This window comes from Cyprinus carpio, chromosome A12 (genome assembly GCF_018340385.1).
Source record: "Cyprinus carpio isolate SPL01 chromosome A12, ASM1834038v1, whole genome shotgun sequence".
In the NCBI taxonomy this organism is placed as follows: domain Eukaryota; kingdom Metazoa; phylum Chordata; class Actinopteri; order Cypriniformes; family Cyprinidae; genus Cyprinus; species Cyprinus carpio.
Window position 1 is genome coordinate 22,182,649 of NC_056583.1, and position 16,024 is coordinate 22,198,672.

The window sequence follows — 16,024 nt, forward strand, 5'->3', positions numbered from 1 at the left end:
TGATTTGCTACCTGCCATTAGACAAAACATTGGAGTGCACGAGGCTTTGGTTTGTTTTCCTTGAAGGCAAGGACTTTAAATGGGTTTATCAAAACTCAAATTTGAATTTAAACTAGCATAAGGTGGTTTGGTGGTCTTAGCTGAATTAAGTTGGTTTTGGTTTCCCAGCCTGACCAGCTGATAAGTGTCCAAAACCCCTTTAAAACCATCACATAGACCAGCCTGGCCATTTTGGCTGCCTTTAAGACCAGCAAATACATTGGGCTTGTTGGTGTTAAACATGGATATAACAACAGTCTAATGTTGAAACATGTTAGATGAACTTTGAACAACATCCATTTGTAATTCAAACAAGTGACCTTTTGCTCTTTCTCTGACCTTATTCCTTCACTTGTCTATACCCGCTGGCCTTGATCGATAATGTCTTTGCATGGAGTTAGCTTAGCACAGCAAAACACAGCTGAGAACTGCAGCTTGACTTATTGGTTCGTGTTTGAGATATGACAGCCTTCATCACTTTGGCTAGAGTCATGCGGGTACTCCTGTGTTTGCCTCACAGGCTTGTCGATCTTGTGAAACATGAATTTTATGTCCATGCCAAATCACACATAGGGCCATGAATCTATTAGCATTAGCAAGTCAGTCTGGAGTCAACGTGAAAACTTTTGCACTTACCACATTTGGGTGTATTTTACTAAATCAATGCTATAGGCTACTTTGGTTCTTTTATTTTCATACACGGAGAGCTTTTGTGCATGAAAGAAATATTACTTTTTTAGGATGACAACGTTTCTTCTTCAAATAACTTCTTTACTTTTAGAGTTATTTCTTTACCTAGCTAATATAAGCTAATTCATTTTATATGTATGTGTCACTTTTAATAACTTTTCCTTCCAAAATACTGTTTGAAATATTAGACTTTGAAAATATTGCAAAAATAAATAATGTGGCAAATGGATTTCTGACAGAACATGCCATTTTATCGTCCTCCCGAGAAGAACCCAATCGTTTCTGTCTTGTATATTTTAAAAATTGGGCCATGAATAAACACTATTTTATTTCATTTTATTTTATTATTATTTTTTAACAATTTCAAATAAAATGTGTGGAATTGTCCTGCAGTGTAATCTTAATCATAAATTGAAATTAAAGAAACAAATGAAAAACATGTATATTCAAATGGAAAACTGTTTTTTTTTTATTATTATTTACATTATTATTATTAATTGTTATTTAAATTAAGTTGATTTTACCTTATAATAATATTTAATATTTATTATTATTTAGTTAGTTTTAGTGTTGATCAAGTAAATATAGCCTGTGTACGTTTTAGAGACTATGGATAATATATTTCAAATATGATGTGGTCATGAATTTAAATTAAATTTAAATTTTACACTTCTGTTATACTGCACATTTTAGATAATTATTGTTTTTTATTAACAACAACAAAACAATAATGCAATTCACACTGCAGGACCAATGAAATTCACAACTGAAAAAAACAAAAATACTGCAAAAATGTAACAAAATAAACGTATATATTTATGCAGAAAAAATGGATATTTTTTTATTTAAGAATCCATTTGTCAGATATAAACATATATTCATCACCAGTACCTTTTCACATAACAGTAGCAGTTCAATGAAAGACACACCGTCACTGTCCTTGAACTCCCCAGTACTCAAAAACTGCATTAGGCATTGTAAATTGATTCAATAAGTGTTGTTTAATGGGTACTGTGAGAGTGTTAGCGGGGGGCACTGCTCCATCCCAGTGTCCTCCTTTTATTCTCTTTGTGTATCTCTCTCTCTCGCTCTCTCTCTCTCTCGCTCTCTCTCTGAAGCGAAGATTGATTCAGCAGGTCATGTCCGTGTGCTTTACGTCTCTTTACTGAAGCGTCACAAAATGAGGCCACAGGAAGCTGGTTAAGTTGTCTGTGTGCAGATTGACTTCTCTTATCTTCAGAAATATGGAAATGTGTGGCGGTTGATCATTATTCAGGGTACTCAAGCATAAGGTAATGCAGGGAAAAGAGCAACCGATGTGCAGACAGAGAAAGAGAGAAAAGAGACAGACATTATTTCTCACTTGCTGCCTTCAAATCATATTGGAATGATGGTATTTATGAGGTGAGCTTAATGGCAGCTGCTCAGTATGCAATTTGAAATGTTTTGTTTTTACATCATGGATTTATTATTATTTTTTATGTGTTGAATTTATGTTTTAAAAAGAGGCTGCAGAGCATGACATTGTGTCACGACCGTTGCAGTGTTCGAAAAAATTTTGCACGCTCAAAGTCGAGTGTGTCAACGACTTTATATGATTATAGCAGATTTAATGCCCCTGACTCCTGGAGAAGAATAGTGGTAACAAATACCAGAAAATACTGCTAATTTAGTTGGTTTATGATTTGACAGACAACATTTCACATCATTCTCTGTGCCTAAATGATTCATACAAAGCATAAAATATAGACCAAGCATAAATAGTACCAAAACATCTTTTTTTCCTCACCTAAATTAGAATACACCTCTCAGGAAAATTCCAACTTCTGAGCTCATAAGTATAAACTTCCCAAGAGGACTTGAAGGCAACAATGGAAAATTACTTCTGCGAGAGAAAATCATAGTAAAAAAAAAAAAAAAATGCATCTGTGTGACACTCAGATAAATGAGATGACTATCATCATGAGGTTTTTAAACCGTATAAGCAAACCTGAGTTTGCATCTGAGCTTTTATATTGAGTAAAATCAGACTGATAAAATGGCAGTATTAGTGAGCCACAGACGGGGGTGGATTCTTTCTTTTCCTGTGGCCTGACATTGTAACTTGAGTGCTACATGGGTATTAAACAGATGGCAGTAATTCAAAATTGCATTACTTCAAAAACCGAGCCTTATCAGGTTGCTAATTGCATGCAATAATAATTACTTTTTTGTCTTCCTTTATTAGCATATCCGCACGACTTCTTCAGAAGAGCGCTGATTGGTTCACTGGCTAAGGCAGGTTGGATTAAGATGCCCTGAAGCCCTCTGGCCACCGCTGCGCTCTGTACTCAAACAGTTTACAAAAATTGAACTGAGTTTACAGTGTCAACAGAATATGCTAATCCTCAACGATAAAATGCCATTAAGAGCAAGCTGTTATGAGGGATTTAATTTGACATGCACATGCAAAAGGCAAGGTCCCAAGATCGTTAGTGCGGCTAACTCCCTCATATTTAATTACTGCCTCTATCACAGGGGCTGGTAAAATATGGCCATGATGCGAAATGACCCTTAATTAGATCGGCAAAGACTCTAGACAATTAATCCTTCAGCCCCTTCGTTTGTGTGTATGTGTTAGTGGATGTGTTTATTCTGAGACTCTGCTTAATTAAAACTTGCAGATGCTTGCAGCAGCACAGGAAAAGTTCCCGTGAGGGACAAACTGAGATGATAGACCCTGCCTTCCTTCCAACTGCTCTTTATTTTCTGGCATTCATGTGGTTGAGTGCCTTACTGGTGGCATCCTTATCCTCAAAGATGGACGAAAAGGACCGGAAAAGCTGTTTCGTCAAGAGACTTGCACTGTCTTTAGGGGTCGAAGTACAATGTGATTAGAGTAATCACCTCATCAGCGGTCCATGAAGCAATTTTGTAATGAACAAATTATGGGTAAACAACTCATTAGAGTTTCGCAGTACCAGAATTTCAGTAGCAGTGCAGTTTAACAATTTTCAACACCAATTTTTAAGTAACAGTAGAATGAAATGTGTTTGGAAGTCCATATCTCACAAATGTTACTATTTTTTCATAGTAAGGCCTTTATGTCTTTAACACTTTAACAGCATCAAGGTACCACTTTCAGTCTGTATACTGTGGAAAGTATACATGCATGTGTAGGAATTCACACTTAAACTTTCCTACAAGGTCCTTGACTGAGGTAGTAACTCATCCCCGAGCGATCATCCTCGGCACTGGGAGAATGTAATTCCTCATGTTCCGCATCATGACACATGTGTAACATGTATGATATATAATGTTTGTGCAGGTGACGGAATATTCAAGGCAGAGCCGCTTTATATATTGTCAGACCTTGAAAGGGAAATAGTGCAGTTCTAGCTCTGGTCAGGCAGGGTCTCTTTTTGCAGAAGGGTTCTTGAAAAGCTTCAGTCTTGGCCTATGTGGCATTAATACATTACCCAAGAGAAAGAAGAGACACAGACTCAGAGAATCCTGTGCAAGCAAAAATCCTTCTCAGATTTGATAATCTTGCATTTTTAATCTCTTAATCTTTGGTAGGAACCAAAAAGGTAGGCTGGATTAGTGTCTTGAGAGATCTTCTAATTCTGGAGTGTCTAATGTCATGGAGTAAGCCAGTCATGCAGTAACTTAACTCTACATGCATATGCATAGACATGTAGGTGCATGCACATAAATTTAACTATAGCTCTTCTAGGCGTACATAAATATGTGCAAATGCATGTAGATATAGCTCTCTCTCTCTCTCTCTCTCTCTCTCTCTCTCTCTCTCTCTCTCTCTCTCTATATATATATATATATATATATATATTTCCCTATATAGCTCTGTCTGTATACATATGCATATAATATTACATATACTCCTTAATAATTAGTAATTAACATCAAAAATAAAATACAAAAAAAAACATAAAGAAATATGACAAATAATTGCAAATCACCAGTGTTTACCCACTATTCTGTTTTTATAAGTTTTTTTTTTTTTTTTTTTTTTTTTTTTTTTTGCCTATGAAGGTCTTTTACTAAGTTTACATAAATGGTTTGAGCATATTTCAACATAATGTGTCCAAAAACCATCTAGTCTCCGATGTGTTGTTCTGCTCTGTTCTGCTCTGTCAGTGTTACAGGTCTTGACATCCTATGATACAAAAGGTGTTTGGATGTTTTATTCATATGTTTATATATGGATGGTCCCCTGGCAGAATCAAGGAACCGTTTCCACTTTGAGTAGCACAGGGTGGGGAAGCGAAAGTGTTCAAGGATAAACTTGAGTCTTTTGTTATGCAGTTTCAGCTAAAATGCAAATGCTTGCCCTCACATAGGTATATTTTAAACACAGTTTGAGAGAGTCAGTCCCATTTTACAAGCCTTAATCTCTTAACAAGTTGTAGAGGTGACAATCATTCCTCTGTAAAGCAAAGATAATATGGTGTTCCCCTCATAATGGGTCAATTTCTCCCATATAAATTCACACAGGAGAAGTCTTTAATAACTCAGTTGTTTCTCAAAAATGGCATTAAATGAAGGCCAAATGGAAGGGGGGAAAAAGTTTATAAATGTGCTTAGATTTGCCAAGACATTAAAGTGTCAAAAGTTTTTGCGACACCTTATAATCAGAGTTATGCGATCTATAGAGTTAACATGAAATTAAAATGTAATGCATTTTCTTTTTTAAAATACATGTTCCTGATATTTGTGACCTTTTAGAAAAAATGTTCTGCACCTCTAAAATGGCATTCACTCCTGGGTGGTGTGGCAAATCCTTCTTACTGAACTTTTTCAAACCCTTCCCTCCAACAATATTTAGAATTATTCATGTGTAATGTAATATGAGTAGAGTTTTCAAAAACTAGAGGAGATGTGTGAGATTACTTAAAAGAAAAATTCCCCTCCCATTTAATGTGATTGCTGTATTGGAGAAACAGTTTAGAATAATAATAATAATAATAAGACAATAATAATAATAATAATAATAATAATAATAATAATAATAATAATAAAAAATAAATAAATAAATATATAAATAAAATAAAAAGCTTTCCTTCTTGGGATAGTTTTTTATTATTATTATTATTATTATTATTATTATTATTATTATTATTATTATTATTATTATTTATTTTATTTGTATTATCTTTTGTCTAATACATCAGCTTATGGAAATAAATGCTACTTCTGTTGTGTACAAAAAACGATAAAACAAATTGACCAACATTGTTTTTTATTTATTTATGTATTTATTTATTTATTTATTTGCTCTCTGTACCTTTTTTGTCATGTCTGGTTAAATGTTAAATGGGTTTCTCACATTTCTTTTCAATGCTGAAACAATCTAGTAATTGAAATCCAAGAAAAAAATAAAAATAAATACAATAAAAACTAACAACCAAAAACAACCTTTGGCAGATATTTTGACTGCAAAACTGATTTCAGTTTCAATTTCCAGTAAACTTGCATTTCAAAAGTTCTAATTTATTTAATAATTTAGTGTTTGACAAGCTACAATAAATGATTTCTGTTGTTGTTGTTTTTTTAGTTTTTCTTTTTAAACCTGCATCTTCAGTGTTTTTCAAAGTGTTGCTTTTTGGCGATCTGCATGAAAACCAATGGAGAACAAACTGATCCCAACACAAAAGTTGCAACAGTTTTTGTTTAGCCTTTCTAAAACACATTTACATGTTGAAACTCGGCATGCACATTCATGACCCTAAATAATTAATATTCACCGGTTTTCAATAAGAAAAACATAATTTAACCAGTATTCGGAGCAGTTTGAAAATCAAACGTGGGTCAAATCGACCCCAACACAACAGAAGGTTCAATATTGATTAAGATTGTATGATTCTACCACTTATCTCATTTGTTTTTCATTTTAATTTAAGAGAACACATGAGACCAAGTGTGTACTCAACCAAATGAAATATAAAAACAGTCTCCAGCGCTATAAAGAGCAACTACTAAAAAAAATAAAAAAATAATAATAATAAAACTGGGGCTGCACTAAATCAGTTTTTTGGTGCAGTGTTGTCCAAATGGACCTGATTAGAAAAGTGCAGGCTGGAGAAAATTAAGTGATTATTGAACGACTAACAAAGGCACTGTTCATACACACAGCCACACACACACACTGATTAAAAGCTCTTCAGAGGAAAAAGGGATACGTTTAATCAGAGACAAGTCCACCTTACTAATTGGTGAATATAAAGCTCGGTGGTGATTGATGAGTTTACTTTACTCTTTGACCTCATTCTCCTTCGCTCCTTCTCATACTCCCTCCATCTCCCTCTCCTTCATTCTGTCTCCCTCCCGCATCTCAAAGACATTCTGTCCTGTCATTGAGGGTTTTTTTTTCCATCCCACACTCCATCCATCCTGACTTACACTTAATGAGACTTGTCTTCACTCATTTTGCTTTTACAGCAATTTTGGGTTATTTTACTCCAGGTAATATGATTGCAAACATTATATGGTTAATAGACCCATTAAGTGAATCAAACTTGCATGCTTTGAGCTGGTAATAACTTTTCAAAATTATGCTTTTATTTGTATGATTATTTAAGTCTAGAAAATGCAAAAATATATAAAAAACCCTTCAAAAAATTTGACTTTTTTTCTCAAAAAAAAAAAAATCTGGAATATTCTCTCAAGTATGGACAAAATGCTCAGTTGCTCTCTTCTGTCAGGGGGAAAAGAAAAAGTTAATTTGCTGAGTTTCCAAGGTTACAGGGTTGCTGTGAGCATTATTCAGAGGTAACAGTCACTCTTTTTAATGGATGCTGCTGTACAAGTGTGAGACTTTTTATTCAAGGTGTCATTTTTGGAGGGTATTCTGAGTGCAGATGCTAAAATCCAGAAATAATAAGGTTTTTTGATAAGCGAATGATTGAAAAGACAGTAAAAAGTGAATGGATATAAAATCCATTAGTAGAACATATATTTTTGTGTTTTTAGTCATTGCATGGGGTGGGGGCTGCATTCTTATTATTATTAGTAGTAGTATTATTAGTATTAAATAAAAAAAATAAATAAATAATAATAATAATAAAATCTTGTTTAAGCATGTAAAGCCTAAAATATGAAATATTACTTTTTTTAACAATTAGACACAATATAAATAAATATAATAAAGTATCATAAAGTAATATTTAGTAATGTAATATCTAAAATTTTATATAATGATAATAAGATCCAGTTAAAACTGAAGGCTGTGCAATGATAATTTAGGCATAGAAATTTGTGTATCAAATATGATACCTTTATATTACTTTATTTTTGCAGTGTAAAACTGAACTCACACTATGCATGAGACACTCTCTCTCTCTTCAAAAAGAGCTTGATAAAGTGGAGGAGATGTTTCTTCTTACTGTCACACCTGCTTTGCCTTTTAATATTTTAGCTTCATTTGTTCGGTGGGCTTGAAATAGTTGATATACAGCTGGGATTCAGTTTTATAAGTGGCACTTAAATTTAATTGATAAAGTTAATACATTGCACTCTGTTATCACTCCATACCCTGTGTTTTAGCTGGCTGGTCTTGGCTCTATTGACCCAGTGCCACTTTTGTTTCCTGCCATTAGTGAGGGCTTGACTGAGCGTCAGTGGAGCTGATGCAGAGACAGAGTGTGATATATTAGCCTGTGCCCAGCTAAGCCAATGGCCAAATTAGAAGCCTGACTGCAGGTTAAGTGAAATTTATGTTCTCTTGTGTAGCTGAGACCAAATTTGGAAGCAGCAGAGCTAGAGTGTAAAAGGAATGGGGTTGGGTTCAGCAGTCCTGATATTTCACAGTGAATCCTGTATAAAATGAAACCAGTTTAATTTGTCATTGTGTGTGTGTGTGTGTATCCCAACATCACCTTGTGGGTGTGTGTGTGTGTGTGTGTGTGTGTGTGATCCCAACAGCACCTATTATCACAATGCCATTATTACAACATCAGCAGAAAGCAAATTACACCAAAATAAAAGTACAAAATAGGAAATATTTCACTTGAAAAGTGTATTTAAGATGTGTTGTAGTTTGTTTGTTTGTTAGTTTGTTTTAAAGATGCACAATATGGCATGTTATATATTTTTTACATACACTAGCATTCAAAACTTTGGAGTCAGTAAGACATTTTATTTATTTAGATTTGTTTGTTTGTTAGCCAGCTTGGATGTATTAAATTGATCAAAAGTGACAGTAAAGGCTTTGTATTGCTAAAAATACATTGAAAATTACATTGCTCCAGTAGGTATTGATTCTAAATAAAGAATAATAAATGTTTCTAATAATTAAATATATTCCCTCAATATGGGGGGGGGTACATATTTTAAAATGTTTCAATATTTGTTATAAAAATGAAGCTTCTAAAATGTTTAGCTATTATTTAATTTAAATTAGTGCTCTCAAGAATTAAAAAAAAATAACAAATCACATATTTTTCTGAAATTAATCATGATTAATCCCACCTAACATTACAGTTTTTAAATATACTTTTATGTTGCAATAATTTCACATTCAGTCTCCAAATTATGTCTTTATTACAACAAGACACTATATTTTTTATATTTGTTTAACATCTTTTTTTTTTATCAGTGATACCAATACTACTGATGTCTCTAGGAAATAGTTTTTTTCCAAATATTTAACCATTGACTATAGCCATTCAACATTACAGTATAATCGAGAGCTTTAATATTGTAATATTTATAAGACTTTAAAAAAAATTACTTCTAATTTTAGTTAATTTAAAACAATCTTCACATAAACCCCATTATAATAAATGTCATATTTACCTGTGCCCTTCAGCAAGTAGAACATTAAATATAAAGAAACTGACAAAGTTCAAACACTAAATTCTAAATTAAATATAGATAATTCCTTAAAGCTACAAAAGTTATTGATTTCCTCTTTTTTTTCTTTTTCTTTAATTAACACACATCACAGCAGCTGGTTATTAGGTTATTTTGGCTGCTTTAAGAGCTGCAAATGTAGTATCCTAACCCATTTTTTTCCCCTCTGATCGAGGTGAATCCAGAAAAAGCTGATTGTTTTTTGAGAAGATAATGTGTAGAATAATTGATTCAGATTATCTGTGGCTGCAACTGATTTTGTTTTTGAGCTTCTACCATAAAGTATCATTAGCTTGTCTTCTGAATGGAGAGGTTCTAGCCCGAGTGTGAGCTCTGACCGTTCAGCTAATTACTGACTGCTCACCTAAGTGCTCTGTTTACTTACAGAAAATGGACAGTTCACTCCCGCCGACGACCCGGCTGTGCAATCAGCCCACGCTATCCTTTAATTACGAATTAATTTCAGCATCGCTGTTTGTATTACCAGATACAGTTTGCACAATTCTTGGCCTCAAACAGTCAAATAACCCGGGAATGAGTTTCACCCCTTCATGGGATGGTGTGATTGAAGTGTCTAATGTCTTTTGTGCCATTTATCTCCGGTAATTTCCACTGACTGGGCTGCCAAGACAATACTGCGGTCCTTGTAATACACTTTTATCAGATTATAACTTCATAATCGATGTCTGGGATCTTATTTGTGCGCTGTAATGTATTTAAAGTGTTTCATTTGTGTTGTGTTAGCTACTCATAGTTTTCGAAATTGCCTTGAATGATCATTAGGCCAGCTGAGATGTGACTCAAAATGCCACGTACAATATTAAGATTAAATGAAGGGAATTTTCTTTTATTCAAGCTGCACTTTTCCTCACTAATCTGAGCCCAGAGGGAAATTTGGTTGCTCAGACATTGATCTTTTATAACTCGGGTTCAGATTTAAGTAACTTTATCTACAATGTTTCTCCTAAAAGTCTTGAAGAATTAAAAACAGGCACTAATGAGCCATTCAATCTATCTATCTATCTATGGGATGCACAATATGCCTTTTTATATATGTATTATATATTTTACATGTACACTACCATTCAAAATAAATGTTTGTTTATTTATGAAATTATTAGTAATTCATAAATATTAGTGATAGTGATATTTATGATATTAGTTGTATACAGCTAGGATGCATTAAGTTGATCAAAAGTGACAGTAAAGACTTTTTTTTTTTTTTTTTTTTTTTTTAAAGTTCCAGTTTCCATTAAATGTTATTTTAAACTTTCTGGTTTAAAATATTTCTTGAGCATCAAATCATCATGTTGAATGATTTCGGAAGGATCATGTGACACTGAAGACTGCAGGAACCATGCTAAAAATTCATAGTGAATTCAGTATATTCAATGGAATTGAATTGGAATTGATCAGATGATGAAAATTTTTCATCCTGGAATGAATCCAGACCTGAATGCAAGTTTGCTATGAAAGTGCCAAAGAAAAAATTGGTTGCTAGTTCAATCATTTCTGTACTGATAATTTATGCACAGTAAGACCGGTGATGTTTATTAGGCGAGTAAATAGGTTTGATGTTGAATTCTTGTGCATGCATGGCTCAAGGTATAAGCTTTTGCTTGCTTTAGTCTGTGCTTGAGTCATTAAACTGAATTTGAGTGGATCACAATCTGACACTTATTGGATAGTGACAATAAAACACTCAGGAGAACCAGAGCTTGCAGCGCTTTGAGTGTTCTGTCAATGTTTTGCCTTATCACAAAACCAATGAGCCTTGAGACACCATGCATTAAGCAGACTACTTGTGTGCAGAGCTCAGACAATAGGTATCCCATGGGTTCACATTACGCCTTCCTGAAACATTAACCGATCTTGCCATTTCTTGCCATGCTTTGGGAATGACAGTATTGTTATTTAGAGCTTTATTAATTAGTATGCGGTGCATCTAGAGGGCATGCAGTGCAGTCAGACATCCAACCCAACATGTGCCAGTTTGTTTTCATCTCTGATCACTCATTCAGTTCCCAAAGAGAGGTAACTGTCAGAGCAAAGACTTAAAGAAGTCTTGAAAGAGCAGATGGCATTTAGATATGTAAATCTGCAGGAACCATTGTTATTCTAGAAATGTCTTGTATTTGTCATTAAGATTTTTGAGAGGATAGTCATCGGCTCGAGAGCTGTGCAATCCTCTTTCTATCAGTTAAACAGGTTTTTTTGGCTTGCATCTTCTCTCTCTCTTTCAGTCGACATTGCAGTAGTGTAAGATCTCATGTCAACACTTGAATGATCAGAGGATGATCATCCAGGCAAATACATAATTCAGTGCCACATACAACAGTACAACATCCTCATTTTCTATATAAAATCACTTTAACGGTGATGTGTATAATGTTTTGATGTTAAATTCTTTCTCCTGTTCCAGTTTAATGTGCAGAAACAGTTCTAAGTAAGAAATTTGTAGGTTGACTTCCTGAAGAGTAAGTATTTACCTAACAACCACAGAGAGCACCCTAGCAACCACCCTAGGACCATTGCACAGACAAAAACCACTCACATTTTGAATATAATGAATGTACTTATTTTTGTAAATCAGGTACTTAAAAGGTTTCTAGATTAAGGTTTTGTTGAAAGATTATGTGTTTAATGAGCCCTGGTTATTGAATATACTGTAATATATTGATTCATATCAGTAGTCACACACACAATGTTTCCTTGTCTCTCATTTCAGCTACATTCTAATTCAGACAAAGGCGACGGTTCAGTGAGGTACATCCTTAGTGGTGAAGGAGCAGGAAGTATCTTCATCATCAACGAGGTAACGGGAGACATCCACGCCACCAAAAGTCTGGACCGGGAAAAGAAATCACATTATGTTCTTCACGCACAGGCCATCGACCTCAACACCAACAAACCCCTGGAGCCAGAGTCAGAGTTCATTATAAAAGTTCAGGATATTAACGACAACGCCCCCAAATTCCCAGACGGACCCTTTGTCACATCTGTGCCTGAGATGTCAGAAATTGGTGAGATTTCCTTGGTTTCTCTTACCTTTTTTTTGTGTGTGTGTTTGTTTGTTTTTTTGTTCAATCCAGCCCATGGCTTTTATGCTGTTGTTTTGTGTTTTGCAGCTAGAGTTCCCTCAGGAGCCCGACAGCTCTTAGAGAGCACTATGTGCTCATGCTTTCTCCAGAATGCTCCACTTCCACTAGGAGAAAGTGAAAACATATACAGAGAGAAAGAGAGAGAGATTCCCTTACAGCAGGGTTTCCCCAGGGTTTGCAAACCCCTAGGGGTTTGTGATGGAACTGCAGGGGGTTTATGAGATTGTGATAGAAAATACTAATGTGGAATTAGTTAATACATTAACTTATGAGCTCAATTAAATTTGTTTAATGCTGCTAAATTTAACACAGTAACGTTTTAACCTAATTTTGTATTTAACCCTTACTTGCATCGTGTTGCTTCTGTGAAAAAAAATCAATTTTTCTTCACTTGTCCTCTAAAATTATTATTTTATTAAGCTCAAATTTAGTAAATTGTATGATACATATACAGTAAAAATAATCACATATCAATAAACACACACACACACACACACACACACACACACACAGATGGGGGAATTGTATTTTTAATTGCCTATTTTTAATTTTATATAAGCTATTAAGTTAATATTATTAATTAAAATAATCATATTTCATTTTTGCAGATTTGGGTCAAGTTTAGTCTAGTGTGTGCATTAAGTGTTGGGTTTAGTTTATGCATCCCTTGTTTTTTCAAACAGTTTGATGAATGTAATGCAATGTACTGATTTTGGATAAGGATGCATTGAGTAATTACATATTTCTTGATTTCTTTTTCATACAATGAGCAAGGGAGGATTTTTAAGCACCAATGCAAAATAATAAACAGCTGAAGATGCACAGTTCTTTTTATAAATTTGTTTATCAATGTATTTATCTTCCTAGAAAGTAGTTATATTTAGATTAAATGAGGTTATGAACCAGTGCTTTAGAGCAACGTTTCTCCTGTAAACTCACTTCCAACCCACACACAGTATGTCACTGCTGATTTCCAGAAAGTTTCTGTTATGTTATTGATATATCAGAAGTGAAAGATTTGATGTAATATGTAGAGCATGTCACTGCAGCACATGTTCTCACTCTCAGCCATGCCAGATATATTTTTTGGATCTCTCTGGGAGTCTTGAAGGCTATATTCCTGGCTTGCATGTACAAATGAAATATTTCTCTTTATTCTGGCAGTGTGAAACACTTCTCGGTGAAGATGATGTCCTGTGGGTTTAGAAAGCTTTGTTTATTGTTTATTTAGGTCCCAGTTGGCTGTTGCTGTAGCAACGGAAGCCCATGCAATGATATGTGGTATCGTAAGACTTGAGTATCAGCTGCAATCAATGTTGAAGCAGTTTATTATTGCCTGGCTGTTGTCCATTACTGTTGGCGATTCATGTGCAGAGTGGGTTCAAAATCCCAATTACAGATGTCTTGGAGAACACGCCGCTGTTATGTTAGAGCTCTACTGTCCACTTCACCATCATAGATTAGTTTTCTCTCGAGGTCATGCTCTGCCTTTATAGTCTCATCTGGTAGATTTGTTCCTCTTGTTAAAAAAATTATAACTATATATATATATATATATATATATATATATATATACATATATATATTCATATTTATATATTGTAATAAATCATCATGATTTTGTTAAAACAGTTCAATTGTAAAAGTAATTGCATAAATTGTAATAATTTTTATAATTTTATCATGATAAAAAAAATAGTCAAAAACAGTAACATTCTAAAATATTATTAGATATAGAAAATGTTGTATTATTTGTGTCAATTGTATTGCAATTGAAAATATTATGACTTTATTAGTTATTTTTTTTATTTTTTATTTTTAGCAATTATTTTTAAGGTATTATATATACATATGTATATGATAAAGAATGCTGTCAAAACAGTAATATTACAAAATATTATTAAAAAATTTTAATAAACCAGTTTTTTAACCACTTTTAATTTATACATATATATCAAACTGGTAACATCAGAATGAGCTTTATTCACCAAGTGTCCTTAAACAGTAAGTAAACAAAAATCCAACCAAAATTTTTTTTTTTTTTAACGAGCTGTAAAATATTATTGTAAAATATTTAAAAAATAAAATAAAAATACTGTAAAAGAGTATTGCCAGTTGAAATGTATTTAAAATCATAATAATTCAATACTACTTTTAAAATTATTTTACATTGCATACCATCAGAAACAGAAATATTGTAAAACATTATTGCAATTTAAAATAACTATTTAAAATAGTTAACAATTAATCTTAATTATTCCATTATTACTTATATTACATACAATTTTCAATTGTAATAAAATTTTACAATGTTACTACTATATATTCGACAGTGTTCATGTTAAAATATATAAACGTAATATCTTGGTTTAGGTATATTTAGAAATTTTTTTACTGGAAAACTAGACAAAAACACTCATTAAGAAAATGATTTTGTTCTGCAGTGCACACAGATTCAAGGGCACATGTACCACAGAATGTGCACTGTTCACTGTTAATTAACTCATCTCCAGGTATCCACTGTGGGGGTTTATTTCCGTATTTTGGTTTGGTTTACTTGTATCTAAGTAAACAAGACATTCAAACTTGGAATAGCACTCAATGTGTTTCCATAGGGATATAAACTATCAGTGCAACCAGTTTCATAATCATTCCATTTGGAAATGTATGACTAACCAGATAACCCATAGTTGGTCTGGCAGCACAGCACCACCTCAGTTGGCAGTCTGAGCTGGAGGAACACATGCTCAGTCGATTAGTATTGATGGGATGCAAGGAGGAGAGATGCTGTGGTAAAAAAGATCGACAGAAAAAGAGGGAAATGAATAATTAGTCTTGTTTCCTCTTATACTGGCGCTGAGCGTTTGGAGGCGTTTATCTGTAAGCATCTGTGAGCAGACTGAGTCCGTCTGGACGCTCACACTTATGCCCCCATGCAGCTCTAGTCCACTGCTGTCAATATTCCCTGTGTGTTTGAGTGCTCTGGATCTAATTGTGTGTTGATGGTTTGTCTCTGCCAGTCTGAATTGATTGACTGGATACGAGCCAGACCTTTAGCCCTGAGAGACTGATAACAAGAGCTGTGAAAGAACAACTACTGCAAACAACCTTCCCTACCTATCTATCTGTCTATCTATCTGTCTGTCTGTCTGTCTACTTATTTGTTGTTCCATCCATCCATCCATCCATTCATCCATCCATCCATCCAGTATTTATATAATCAAAACTTATTTTATTTTAACGGCTTATTTTAAGCAGTGTGGCCGTTACACCTAGGGTGTGCATTATTTTTCTAATAATCCACGTTCGTCAGCCAATCAGATTCAAGCATTCAATCTTTGTTT

The 16,024-nt window shown here is 33.8% G+C and overlaps 1 pseudogene; it reads left to right on the top strand.

Annotated features, from left to right (window-relative positions):
• LOC122133912 overlaps positions 1-16,024 on the top strand; it is a 140,181-nt pseudogene that overhangs the window by 73,976 nt on the left and 50,181 nt on the right.